Here is a 12,286-nt window from a genome sequence, read left to right on the forward strand (position 1 = left end):
GCAGATGGATGAGGCCAGGGGAGATGGCAGCTCAGGGTTGGCGGAAAGGGCATGTTTCTGGGCGGGACAGATCCATTTATCAGCAAACCCACTGGAGTCAGTGGGAATCCCCTCTCCCACCGTCCTCCACAAGAGCCACAGGACGGGGGAGTCTGGAAGGGGATAAAACTCACTTTACACCCATAACTGAGATGCTCCATGGTGCACCCGCTACGGGAGATGCTCCCGGCTACACCAGTCCTGGTGGCGGGGGAGGGGAGGGCTGTGGGGCAGGTGCGCCGGCTGAGGGAGGATGAGTCGGCTACCCCAGCCCTAGCCCCTTCCAGCAGAAGGTGCTGTGGGGAGCGCTGTGTGGGTTAGCACTGTTCCTTTCTGTCCCCAGTCAGTTGGGGGCCATGGGAGGGTTGCTCACCTCTGCCATGTGTCTGGGGTGACTGAGCCCACCTCCTGTAGCAAACCGTCTTCCTGCTAGACCGCCCCTCTGGCAGCTGCTTGTAGAGTTCATCATCTGCTGTCAGGCGATGGGCTGCTCCCCAGATGCACTCGCAGCAGCCTCTGCAGTGAAACGGGAAGAGACATGGGGGGTCTTGCAGTACCAGACTACACCACTAGGGGATGCAGTAGGCGCTGCCAAAAAGGTCCACAGGATGCTGCAGTACCAGCCTATAACACTAGGAGCTGCTGCAGTACCTGCCAATAGATACTCAGGGATGCTGGTGTACCAGCCTCAAATGCGAGGGACTCTGTAATACCAGCTACAAAAATACTGCAGGTCACCAGCATATCAGCCCCCCAAATGGGAGATGCTCCAGTAGCAGCCAAAGATGCTCATTCCCAAAGCAGAGCCAGGCTAAAAAATTCTAGCAGCGGATGCTGGAGTATCACAGAACGATGCTCGAGTGTGCGACGCCCAAGAAAAATGTGAGGTGATTCTGCAGTATCATCCGGGAATAACGATGAGTGCTTGAGTACCTGCCTAAAACTTGCGGGTGCTGCTCCGTTAGCTGGAGCTGCTGCACGGCCCTTCATGTAGTCAGGGACGCGAGCACGGCATTGACAAATACGAGGTGGCACTAGCAAATAACCCACAAATGGCGAGGGCACCAGCCGATCTTATTAGGGGACACTGCCGTGCCATCCAAAAGTACCAGGCGGTACTCATGTACCAGCCCGCGTACTGCGGGAGGAGAGACTCTAACCCGCGATACTCAAGCTGCCACAGTATCATCCCACAAGTATGAGGAGATTCTAAAGTAGCCACAAAAAGACGAGGGCCCATTAGCATACGAGCTGCAAAGACTCGGTAATGCAATAATAGCAACTACAAATGCTAGGGGCTGTTACAGTCTGATTCAATATGCCAGGGCATGCCAAAGCACCAGCCTAAAAATACTGGGGGGCTCTGCAGTAGCAGCGAAAAATACTGGGGTAGCCCACACTTCTCCAGCTGTAAAATGAGAGTGATTCGTCCATGCTCCCCGCCTTTGTCTGTCGATGTTGTGCTCTTGGGGACAGGGACTGTCTCTCCTTGTGTGGCTGTGTAGCAAGGGGGGGCTGCTCTCCAGCAGGGTCTGTGCAGCATCTGGTACGATGGGGCCTTGGGTTTTTTGGCACTACCATAGTGACATCTCCCAGCAGGAGGCGCTGTGGGGAGCAGGGCAGGCACTGGCTGTGGGGGCAGCTCCTGACTACTCCAGTTAAGGGCATGGGGAGGTCAAGAAGGAAGGGGGCGTTGTTCCCCAAATCTGGGGCAGCAGAGAAAATTGAATGATGAAAGGCATTGATTGCGTCTATGGATCGCAGAGGCAGATAAGTGCTGGCTGGTATTAAGCAAGCAGGTAAACACAAGCCACTGCCTCCTCTGTAAGCAGATTAGACACAGCAATCAGAGGTAACCTTTAAACTGCACACTGCCAAGGCTCTCACCTGGCTCTGGGAAGGGAGCGGGATCTGGTGAGCAGGGCTGTGGCTGTGGGTCAAAGATCCTGGGTTCTCTCCATGGCCTTGGGCAGTGACTCTGCCCCTGGAAAGCCAAATAGTGCCAGCTGAGATTCAGTGCACCCGGGGTTAGCCCCACACTTGTTTTACAGAGGATGGGAGGCTCTGTAACATCACAGTGGAGCCTGATAGGAGCAGCGCCCCCTAGTGGGGAAAGGCCCCATATCCCATTTCCTCTCTCCCCCCCACCACCCCAGGCAGCCAGTCTCCCCAACCTGGGGCTGGATCAGCTCCAGTGTCCCATGTCCCATGTGTCAAAGGCCCCATGTCCCATTCCCTGCCCCGGGAGCCAGCCCATTCCCCACCTTGGGGCCGGATTGCAGCTGGCACCCTCTACAGGGAAAAGACTATATTTGTGCTGGGCGTCTGAGCTGCAGGTAAATAAATAAAACCCCCTTGACGCTTCTTTTCTAACCCATCTGCTGCTGCCCCTCAGAATCTCTCCCTTGTGCCCCCTCTCCCAGTAGTGATGGAATGAGAAAACGAGATGGAAAGAAAGAGCGAGACGGATCATCCCCTTAGTAAAGCCACCAGGCAATTAATCAGCGGCGGCCCTGATAGCATCTGCTTGGCTGAGCCTGCAGCGTGCAGGCTGGGGACGGGTTATTGTGGGTAGCAGGGGTATTGTTATCCTTGTCCCTACAGCCGCGCACAGTGGACTCCCCGTTCCGTCCCCTGATTGCTTCCTACAGCACCCGTTGTCCGGCTGGATCGTGGCATGGCTCTGCGCCCCAAGGGGCTGGTTTGAATGCAGGGGGCAGGGTCCTGCTGTTTTACCAGGCCTGGGGCTAATATACACAACAGCTGCTACTCAGGGTCATAATTCAGTATGAATAAAAATGATAAACCAATGAGCACGAATAGCTAACAATAATTCATCCTTACATACTGGCCTGTGTCCCATTCCACACCCCGCAGCCAACCAGCCCCCCACCTGAGGCCAGCTGGGAGCTGGTGCCCTCTAGAAGGGAATCAGTGTCCCATTCCCCCCCCCCTTGAGCCAGCCACTCTCAGTGCCCTGGGACCCCAGACTTGATTCACTCTCTCCGCTCACCCCGCATCCCCCCGTAGCTGGCCTGGGTTTAGCTCCAAACCTCAATTGTATGGTAACCTTGGCCACTCTTTGGTAAACGTGGTAGATTTGTAGAGCACAGAGTCCAAAAATGGGGGGGAGCGGGAGGCATTTCATAGCCACAGAACTGAAGTCTAACAAGGAAGTATGATTGCAAGGCTGGATATGGAGGCCAGTGGTTAGAGCGGGGAGGTGGGGGTGGGAGCCAGGACTCCTGGGTCCTAGCCCAGCTCTGGGAGGAGAGTGAGTCTAACGGGTTGGAGTGGAGACGGGGAGGCTGGGATCTGCTTCTTCCCTGTCCTGGTTTAGTATCTTTCAGGCTCCCAGTTTCCTGGTTTTCTCTCCAGCCCTGAGGGCTAGGACTTGTTTTAAGCCAGAGCTGAGCTGCTCCCTCATCACATGACTCCAGCAGCTGGGGGCCTTTACCAAATCAGCAAACATCAGCAGACTTGGTAACAGGGGCTGGTTCCCAGCTCCTGGTGTGCGGGGGGGCGGGGCCTAGGGGGTTGAAGCAGGAGATGGTAGCACTCAGGACTCCTGGGTTCATGCCCAGCTCGGGGTGTGGGGGCTAGTGGCCGTGCTTAGCAGTGTGAGAGAAGTCTGGGGGGATTGCTCCCAAATTTTTGACAGAAGCTTTAGTAAAACAGCACTTAAAAGGCAAGCCAGCTTGATATTTAAATCTTCTTTTGGGGGGGGAACCTCCCTTCAGTGCTGCTGTGTCTGCCTGGGACGCGGCAGCCGGGAGCTTGCTGTGCACGGGCTATGCCAATGGCATTGGCGGCTGCAGATGCCCTGGCACCAGGGGGCCTGCTTTGCCCCGTCGGCGCACGGACGTGCTCATAACCCCCGACCGAAAACTTCGGACCTGCTGACGCAGCCCCAGAGCGGCACCACGAGGCTGGGCGAGCACCAGCCACCGCCAGACAGGACTGGCCCGGCCAGCTGGAGTGGGTGCCGGCAAGGTGAGGTGGCTTGCGGGGGATGTGTGAGCAAGGGTAAGGGATGGGTGTGGGACCTGGGACACCTGGTTTCAGTTCCTAGCTCCACTGCAGATGCCCTGCATGACCTGGGGTGAGATGGGTCCGTATTCGGTGCCTCAGTTTCCCCCTGTCAGTCGGATGGGGAGAAGGATCCTTTCTGCGTCTGGCCTGTGAGCCGTTTGAGCAGGGCCTGGCACCCACTGTGCATTGGTGCAGTGCCAGCCCCAGGGGGAGCCCTGACCTTGGTCAGGGAGTGTGTGCAGCATCTGGCGCAGTCAGGCCCCTGATCTGGCCTGGTTGGGGGGTTCTGTGGCACATGGCATGGGGGAGGGGCCTGATCTTGTTTGGGGTCTGTGCAATTCTTGGCCCAACGGGGCACCCAAACTTGGTCGGGAAGGTCTGCGAGGCACCTGACATGATGAGGGGTCAGTGGGGGGAGGGGCTCTGCATGGCACAATCAGAAGGCTTTGGGGGGTCTGTGTGGCACCTGGCACAGTGAGGGGGCCAGGAGGGTGGGCTCCATGCAGTGAGGGGGTTGCGGAGGGGTCTGTGCAGCTCCTGGAATGACAAGGGAGCTGTGTGTGGGGATTGGGTGGCACCCAGCCTGACGTGGGGGCTGGGGGACTCTGCCTGGCGCCCGGGGCGATGGAGACCCCCACACCCAGAGCTGTCTGCTGGCCCTGGGCTAATGATGACATGCTGGGGGGACAAATAAAGGGCCCGAGGTCTTTTCTTTGAAGCCTGTTGCCCGATGGCGACTGATGCCGGGTTTTGCTGCTTTGCCCGTGACCGTGCAGCGTGATCCAACAGCCTGCCGTGCTGGCAGGTCTTGGAAGGGGGAAGTGGGGGGGGGGATTGGCAGCCTGGCACCGGGGGCGTAAGGCAGTGCAGCGCCAGGCAGGGGAGGGTGTGTGTGCAGGCGATAACGGTGCAGAGGGGGGCGATAGTCAGGCCCCTTCTGTGTGCCAGACAAGGTTCTTATCAGAATGTCCCGGGAGGGCGATGGGGTGTGGGGCTAGGGGGGGGGCTTATATGAGGAGCGGTGCTACGCGGGGACGATTCCAACTCCTGTGCACGCAGTATTTGAGGGGGGAAATTCAGCTCCCCCCTGTGCGTGGTAACGGTGCAGGACTGGAGGATGCCCTGCAGGAGGCGCTATGCTCCTGCTCAGGAGATGATGCAAAACCAAGAGATGCCCTGGTGCACCATGTCCCTGCCGACAGGGAGGCAGTGTGGGCCATGGGCGCTCAGTTAAGATTTAACTGACAGGGACGTAAGGTATGGCAAGGTGAGCCTGCACCCGCCCGCGGGCCCAGGAAAGAGGGAGCGGGGGCACCCAGGGAGGAGTCGGAGATCCCTGGGCTATTGGGTCCATGCGCCAGCCAGCAGCTGGAGCTGTGCTAGCTAGTGCTTTAGCACAAGCAGGCGAGAGCAGAACTGGGGAGCAGTGTTAGTAGGTGGTCGTGGCAAAGTGTAAATGAACGCCGCTCCTCGGTGCAGTAGGAAGGGTAATATTATACAGGGTAGCATTAACAAGGCCATGTCTGTCTATATGGGGTGATTTACCGGTATTATTGTGCTGGTCTAGTTATACCGGATTAAGCCCCCGTGTGGACACACTCATTTGGAATAAATATGACATGACTTCAGTTTAGCTTTAAGGCTTGCTTACACATGCATTTTTGTTCCTGGTGAAACTCTACATGTGGATGCTTCATCTCCGGAACTAGAGTGGTTAATCCGCTTTGAATTCACCGCTTCCCTGACACCAGATCAATTTTCAAGGGTTGATAAAGCCCAACTCCAAATTAAAGACACTTTTATTCCAAATGAGGGTGTCCACGCAGGACCTTAATGTGGATGAACTCATCCAATTTATATTCACCCCTTCAGTTTTTCCAGATGAATTTTCCTTGGAGACCATGCCTTGGCGGTGTCTGTGGGAAGGGGTGTTAGTAATATACTGCACTGTAAGGAGTATCGTGGTGGGCGGATTAGCAATCCGGAATAGTAAATGGTGGAAGTAGTGGGAAGTATTAGTAAGTGATATTGGAAGTGGGTAGTATTAACTGTAAGAAGTAGCATTAGTGAGGAGCATTCGCAGGAATAGATACCATTAGTAAATGATCCTTGTATAAACACCTGTCACATCCCACCCCAGAGGCGGCTGCATCTCAGCACCAGGGAGGGAGTGCTGGATAAATGGAGGAGGCAGCATTGGTGCTAACAGGATGTGCCACAGTCCTGGTGCTGGGCATCGGCTGGGAGAGGCGCCACGTGGAATGAAGCCGGTGCAAAGAGATTCCACGGCCTGGCCAGGCCCCGCTCGGCCTTCGCTGGCTCTTGCGTTCGCCAGGCCGTTTTTTCCTGTACTCATTCAATCATTCTTCTCGTTGTCCTCCTGCATTTTCAGCCATTCACTTCTTCATTATTTCTTCAGCCTTCATTTTCTGTCCTTGGTTCGTTCAGGCTTCATGCTGCTTTTCTTTACTTGGTTTCTAGCTTTCCATCTTTCTTGAGCTGTGTTTCTAGCGCTCTGTCCTTCATGTTCCTCCATGTTCTTTCTTTTGACCCCCCCCCTCACGCCAGCTCTCTGTGTTTTTCCCTCCACTTCTCTGTCTCACTCCCTCCTTCCCCGGAGGCCCATGATAACCACACATCTGCTTTTCCTCACCCTGCAGCCCTGTGCACCCACCATCCTCTGACCGGTAGCTGGGCAGCCTGGGCCCTGCAGGTGGCACTAGATGGCTCTTATCATGCATGAACTTCTCTGCATGTACCAGTCTGAAGATAGAAACCCCCGCCCCCCCACATGCTGTGATCTGGGGGGGTGAGTGAGGTCAGGGCAGGATCCCCTAGAGGTGCCGTGGCTTGGATTCCTAAGTAGGTCTTGTCTGTAACCCCCTGACCCGCCTGTCACACAGGACCTGAGATTTCAGCTCAGACACACACACAAACTTTTTCGGTTTGTCTTTTTATTTTTTTAAATGTTTTCTGCAATGTTATTAATTTACAGGAATAAACTCAATTGTCTGGACATCCCAAGTAAATCAATCATCATTTATACAGGAATCCCTTGTCCTGTGCTGAAACGAAGCTGCCCCTGGGTTGGGAGCTGTTTATACAGGGATCCCTTGGCCGGCGCTAGTTGCAGCCACCTCTGGGGTGGGGCGTAGCATCTCTCAGAATGTGTAAGACAGGAAGTGAGGAAGAATCTTCATCCATTTGAAGAGCAGAGAATATTCAGAGAGTCAGACTGGCTTCCCCGGCCCTGGCACTTGCCAGGCCTCGAGGGTTCAAACGGCAGCTTTAGGGGGGTGCCCCAGGAACTGGAATGCAGAGGAAGGGTTAGAAGAGCAGTTTCAGCTGCCGTCCAACAGACAGCACCGTGCCCTCCAGCACCGCGCTGAGGCACTGGGGCAGCACGGATTGCGCCCCCCACTGGGCCTCCACCCTGTTCCCTGCGACCCAGGCCTTGCTTGCGAGGCAGGGCACATCTCTCTGTTGCAGGATGCCTGGGTCCCCAAACTGACTCTGGGGGTGGGGGCTCTGCAGCATCCCCCCAGATCTCAGTTAGGGAGTTATGGGGAGTGAGTAATATCCCTGCCACGGTGAATGGATGAGTCCAGGAGGGCAGGGGAGATGGCAGCTCAGGGTTGGCTGAAAGGGCATGTTTCCAGGAGGGACAGATCCATTTATCAGCAAATCCACTGGAGTCAGTGGGGACCCCCCCACCACTCCTGCCCTCCTTGAGAGCCACAGGACGGGGGGCCTGGGAGACAATAAAATTCACTTTACACCCATAACTGAGATACTCCAGGGAGCACCGGCTGTGCGCGGAGCTCCCGGCTATGCCAGGCCCTGCCTCTCCCAGCAGGGGGTGCTGTGGTGAGCCAGGCAGGAGCCAGCTGTGGGGGGAGCAGGCCCGGCCTTTCCCAGCAGGGGGCGCTGTGGGGAGCGGGACAGGAGCTTGCTGTGGGGGGAGCTCCCGGCTATGCCAGGCCCTGCCTCTCCCAGCAGGGGGCGCTGTGGGGAGCAGGGCAGCAGCGCTAGTTAGGGCCTGCTGTGCCCCACTGTAGGGGGGCAGTGTGCCATGGGGGTGCTGCCCTGGGGCAGTTCATCCCGCTCCGGTGGGGGGGTCGCCCTCCTCTCTGCCTCCTTTGGCTCTTTGCCTGTCCCGTTCCCTCCCTCCCTCTGCCCCCGGGGAGGCTGGCTGCAGCCCATGCTCTGCTGTGGAGCTCCCCCGCCCTGGCTCTGCATTCACTGATTTAATTGCTTCTGCCATGCAAGGGCAGGAAAGGTCGCTCAGCCCTACCCCCCCGGCCTCCCCTAGCAGCCGCGTCTGCTCCAGGGCTGCTAAGCAACCAGTGGCTGCGCCGTGCCCAGCCTAAGGGGGGGGGGGGTGCTGGCACCATAAGGCAGCCCCTCAGCCAGTGCTGGGGGGGCTGCAGTGCGGCCCAGGAGGCAGCGGCACGATGCCCCTGGCCTACCTCCTTGCTGGGGGGCTGCAACGGGGCCTGTGTGTGTGGGGGAACAGCCTGGCATCCCCATCCCATCGCCGGGGGGCTGCAGGGGGGCCGGGGGGAGCAGTCTGGCCCCCCCATCCCATCGCCAGGGGGATGCAATATGATCTGGGGGGAGAAGCAGCCTGGCATCCCCTATCCCATTGTAATGGGGTCTGGGGGGAGCAGCCTCCCTGCTCCGAGCTGTGGGGCTAATTGCACAGTAGCTGGTCCTGGCTACGCAGCCCTTGGTGCTGGGGATGAGTCAGGCTGGTGAGTAACTGGTTCTCTGGGTGCTCATCTGACACCCATGCAGATGGGGGGGGGGTGTTGGGGGGGCAGACAAGCCCCAGGCAGCGTGGGCACTGCCCATCAGCTGCACAGTATCCGCATGTTACTGAGCAGGGATTGGTCTGTGTGAGCCTCCCCCGGCCCTTCCTCAATCCCAACTGCAGTCCCCTGCTATCCCATCCGTGGGGTCCCCCCAGCTAGCTCTGCCAGTGCCCCTCAGTGCTGACCTGCAGTCTCCTGCTCCCCCAGCCCGGGGCTCCTACTCAGCAGATAGTCTCTTGTGTGTGGATGGGGTGTGATGGTTTTGCAAAGCAGCTGGCTGGGGGGTGAGGGGCGGGCACTTTCGGGGCTGCCCAAACTCCGCTCCTGCTCTGATTCGTGGGATTCCAGGGTGAGGGGCTCAGATGTTGAGCCCTTGGCTCCTTTCCTTTTCCCAGCAGATCTGAAATGAGCACTGGAAGGTGCCCCACCAGGACAAATGACCCCCAGCCATTAGCTGTGGGGGAGGGCTCCTGAACCGTAGGCCAGTGCTTCTGCTGTGTGGGGTGACCCTATTCCCAGCCCTTCGGGGCCCTGTGTGTGTAATAAGCATGTCAGGTCTCAGCTTGGCAGCTGGCACCATCCCACATCAATCAGGGTGAATGGACCCCAGGGAGAGGCCCCTGTGGGTGAGGGGAGGAGTGGTGGGTTGGGTGTGGGGGGATGGGTCAGTGTGGGGGGGAGAAGTGGGGTGAAGGGAAGGGGATGACTGTGTTTGTGTGAAGGGGGGCTCTGTGGGGATGTGAGGAGGCTGTGTGTGGGGCAGGGAGGCTGGAGGGAGCATGGGGAGTCTGGACCTGTGGGGGCTGCTGAGCTGGTACTGTCTCCACCCACCCGCACGTTGAATTCATTGCACTATCTGAGAGGGATAACGCCGAGGAGCTAACGGATCATATGGGGCTGGATTGGAGCTGGCACCAGCCCATGTCTCATTCCTCACCCTCCTGAGCCAGCCAATCTGCCACCCTGGGGCCTGATCAAAGCTGGCGCCCCCTAAAAGGGGACGGCCCGTCCGTGTCCATGTCCCATTTCTCGCCCCTGCTCTTCTGTTTGGTTGGGGGGGGGTGCTTGTGGTTCGGGTCATTATCTGCAAGTGGGGGATGGGCTGGCTCTCACTAGGGGGCCTCCCTTAGAGCCGTGGAGTCAGTGCTCCCCGCCACCCGCGCTGCCCTGAGCTGCGCCTCAGTCCTGGCCTGCAGGACCCTGCTGGCCCACCCTGGGCTGCCCCCGGAACGTGCTGCACAGGGCTGTAGGGAGTGGGGCAGCAGCGCTGGCTGTGGAGGTTCCCCCAGCTTCAGTGTCGCCCAGCCGGGTGCTGTGGGGAGCGGGGCAGGCGGTAAAGGTGCAGATGGCAGCGTTGGAAGTCTCCCAAGGTAGCTGCCTGTAGGGTTCACGATGGAGTCCCCAGGTGGGGAACCATCTCTGCACTGGCTCCTCCTTTCGTCTGAAATGCGGCTTGAAAGACGTTGCAAAGAGAGGCGTGAGTGGGGGTGGGTCTCTTGAGGGGGGGAATCCCCTTCTCTCTCTTCCCCCCGCCGCCGGGCAGTGTGTGATGCTCCCCGTGCCCGATCCACAGCCGGTGGGAGCTGGCGGCTTTTGGCTCGTTAGCTCCCACTTTTAGATCTGGGCAGTTCCCTGGTTCCGTCCCGGTGCCTGGGCCAGGAAGCCGGCCGAGGCACACGCAGCTGGGATGAGAGACCCCCCTGGAAAGTGTGTGTGGGGCTCAGCGAGAGATGCTTTCCCTTTGCAGTCAGCGCTAGCCCCAGTGCTGCAGTGCTAGGGGGTGCTGTGCTGCAGGGAGTCGGGCGGTCAGTAGGGGGGACTCTCTCCTCACAGCCAGTGCTGGCCCCAGTGTAGTGCTGGGGGTGCTGTACAGCCGGGGGCTCACATGGGACACAAAGCCCACTGCTGTAACCACCAGAGCACCACCCCTCCCAGACTTGGGATTGAACCCAGGAATCCTGATTCCCCCCTTCCCATCCCTCTAGACCCCACTCCCCTCACTCCCCAGGAGTCTTGGCTCCCAGCTTTGCTCTAACCACTAGGCCCCATTCCCCTCCCATGTTACAGACATTGCAAGAAGTCAGGGAGAGCTAGGAGTCAGGACTCCTGGGTTCTGTCCTTGGCTCTGGGAGGGGAATGGGGTTTAGTGTGCTAGAGATGGGGGGGCTGGGAGTCAGGATCCCTTGGCTCTGTCCCAGCTCTGAGAGGGAGGGTGCGCAGGGGCCCCTAAGGAGTGGGCATGCAGCACTGTGTGTGGAGCAGGCTATACAGATCCTTTTGGGGGCTTCCATCATGGACAGAGTGGGTGTGACCCAGCCCCCCCCAGCGCCCCACCCTGCCTGTGAAGGGCAAGTGGTGGTGTTAGCACCTGGCCAGGTTCCTGGCCATCAGTAGTGCGTTGGTGCTGCCTGTTGCGGTAATGCACATGACAAGTGGGGGGGGGGGGGGCTGGAGGGGTCCATCTGTCTGGGCAGATGGCAGGGGGCACAGAAGGTGACTGAGCAGAGCAGTGTGGTCAAAGTAAGCTCAACCTGTGGACTGCGGGAGAACTGGCTGAGAGATGGGAGAGTGGAATTAGGGGAGCTATGCTGCAGGGAGCAGGCAGGGGTCCGTAGGGGACACCGTGGTGCAGGAAAAGGGCGGTGGTCAGGGGAGGTGCTGTGGTGCAGGGAGTGGGCAGGGTTCAGTAGGGGACGCTGTGATGCAGGGAGCAGGTGGGGGTCGGTAGGGAGTGCTGTGGTGCAGGGAGCGGGCGGGGTCCGTAGGGGGCGCTGTGGTGCAGGGAGCCGGCGGGGGTCCGTAGGGGGCGCTGTGGTGCAGGGAGCGGGCGGGGGTCCGTAGGGGGCGCTGTGGTGCAGGGAGCGGGCGGGGGTCCGTAGAGGGCGCTGTGGTGCAGGGAGCAGGCGGGGGTCTGTAGGGGGCGCTGTGGTGCAGGGAGCGGGCGGGGGTCCGTGGGGGCCTGTCCCCTCATGGTTTGTGCTGACCCTACTGTAGCAGCCTTTTTTGTGACTCGGTAGATTCTCAAAGGGCTGAACAGCAGCTTCTCACCTGCTCCGGGCGGTTATTTACTGGATATATTTGTTCCCCTAAATCCCCTTCTCTCTAGGGGCCCTGGCCTGATTGATTAGCAGAAGGGAAGCTCAGTTTGGTAGTTGACTGGATCTCAGGACACCTGGGTTCTATTCCTGGTTCTGCCACTGACCTTGGGCAAGTCCCTCCCCTCTGGACGGGCCATCCAGCCCAATATCTCCCCCACGCCCACCCTGTCCCACACCAGGCCAATGGGCCATCTAGCATGAGTCCCTTCACCCCCTGGTGCCACGGTTTCCCTCCCACCCTCGGTGAGCTTATGGGGGCAGGGACTGTCTCACAGTGTGAGTCTGTGCAGCCCTCGACATTGG

At 58.9% G+C, this 12,286-nt stretch overlaps 1 protein-coding gene across 1 annotated transcript in view; it reads left to right on the top strand.

Annotated features, from left to right (window-relative positions):
* Window positions 1-3,806: 3,806 nt before the first annotated feature.
* NRXN2 (neurexin 2) overlaps window positions 3,807-12,286 on the top strand; it is a 278,572-nt gene continuing 270,092 nt past the window's right edge. The window contains exon 1 of the mRNA XM_067543925.1: window positions 3,807-4,032. The gene's annotated coding sequence lies outside the window, so the exon portion shown is untranslated. The remainder of the gene's footprint in view (window positions 4,033-12,286) is intronic.

The sequence above is a fragment of the Emydura macquarii genome, unplaced genomic scaffold, assembly GCF_026122565.2.
Source record: "Emydura macquarii macquarii isolate MOO-44397 ecotype Brisbane River unplaced genomic scaffold, CSIRO-AGI_Emac_v2 contig_968, whole genome shotgun sequence".
NCBI classification, from domain to species: Eukaryota; Metazoa; Chordata; order Testudines; family Chelidae; genus Emydura; species Emydura macquarii.